Consider the following 1,968-nt stretch of genomic DNA (forward strand, 5'->3'; position numbering starts at 1 on the left):
CCAACAACATATTAATGTCGTCTGAAACAACCATTAAATCCTTGATTTATACCTACATTTTGAACCCTTAAATTCACTTATTCAGACGACAAACAAATGACGTATAACAAACCCATAAAATTGAGTGTACGAACCTTGTAATGTATAACTTCAGAAGACATATGAAAGTGGTCTCTCTGACCCTAAAATACTCAATTTATAATTAAATATTGAGTTTGGTTACCTTTTATTGTATTTAATAAGATGACATATAAATGTTGTCTGAGGGAACCTGATATATAAGTTTGAAAAAGGGCTCAACCTATTCATCTATTCATTAGACGAGGTTAATATGTCATCTGTATGAATTTGAAATATTCAATTCATTTGAGTTTGGGAGAGGGCACCAACCTTAATGTATTCATCGCACAACATAAAAATGTCGTCTAGACTTGCAATATTTGAATTTTGGGCGCCGGAATTTTCCCTCACTTTTCTTCAATGTGAGACGGCAATTATATATCGTCTAAGGTTGTAAATAAGTGGTCAACATAAAATTGTGCATATTTTCCAAACGGAAACGCTCTTATCTCTTCCGACCAAAACTTATATTTTTGATTAGCCGGTACTCAAACTCTTGTTAAGAGTAGGAAAACATATATATGTAATAGTTTGGCACTTTGATGAAACGATTATGTACTTCTCCTTGTGGAAGCTATAAGAAAGTTTATGTATATATGAAGTTGACTCTAATGATCAAGACCTATAAGTTATCGAAAATGGATAAATTTTCTTCCACATACATATTTAAGTACTGCGATCATATCCAACGGTCAGATTATGTAAATTTTGCTTCTTGCATATAGTTGTCTTATAAAGATGTATGTTTACAAAGAATTTAGTAAACATGTTATAGCATATTAGTACGCACGTTGTGATTCAAATGACGGAAATAATTTTTTTTAAGTTTGAGTGTCAGATGTCAACATAATAGTGAATTATGGGTGTAGAACAAAATTCAAGCATTTTCAATAAAGTTCGGATCTCGGTCAATGCGGTCAACGTGAATGGAATCTTGCTTAGTAACTTCAGACGACATATATATGTTGTCTGAAAAATACTTTTAAAAGTCAACACTTTTATCTAAACGAAAACCCTCTTATCTAGACCGACTAATACTTAAAGTTGAGATTCGTCAATTCCGATAATACTAAAAAAGATAATACTAAAAAAGGCAACATGACAAGAGGGTTTATCGACCGACTAATACTAAAAAGGCAACATGACCCGCTTATACCCTCATTTAGTGTCAACGAAACTATTTTATGTGAACATTTGGACACGTTTATCGACCGATCATATCGCTCCCCATGAGGAAGAATATGAACGTTTTATGTACAATTGAAGTTGACTCTAATGATCGAGACCTATAAGTTATCGAAAATGGGTAAATTTTCTTCCACATACATATTTAAGTTGTAACGCCCCGAACCCAAATTTATCAGTTACTGGCCATTTGGATAGTAAATGACAACTTAATTTACTTTTCATTTTGAGTTGACGCCTCAGAATACCAAAAATGTTTGACTTTTTTGTCATGTTGCCTTTTTTAGTATTATCTTTTCATGAACGTTGTGGAGTACGAACGTTTAAATCAAGTTTTTAGTGTTACGAAGAAACGAGTGTAAATTAAAGTCGAGCTTGAAATAGAGAGAAATTTCTAGACAAGTCTTGAAACTTAGTCGTGGGGGCAATTTTGTCATTTCACGCGCATAAGTATACAAAGGATGTAAAGAAACCTAGCACCCCAAAACTCTCCCTCTCCCTCTCAGCCGCATCCCTCTTTTCTATCTCTCTCCCTTTCTCGAACTGTCTCGATCTCTCTCTCTGTGCTTTCCTCTGCCAGCGTCGGAAATGGTAGCTCTGGCCACCGTCTCACCCAATCACCTCCACCAATCGATTCACCGCTTAAACTAGCCATACCCAACC

General features: G+C 34.8%; 1 pseudogene; it reads left to right on the top strand.

Annotated features, from left to right (window-relative positions):
• LOC101306128 overlaps positions 1 to 1,968 on the top strand; it is a 5,707-nt pseudogene that overhangs the window by 464 nt on the left and 3,275 nt on the right.

The sequence above is a fragment of the Fragaria vesca genome, linkage group LG3, assembly GCF_000184155.1.
Source record: "Fragaria vesca subsp. vesca linkage group LG3, FraVesHawaii_1.0, whole genome shotgun sequence".
NCBI lineage: Eukaryota > Viridiplantae > Streptophyta > Magnoliopsida > Rosales > Rosaceae > Fragaria > Fragaria vesca.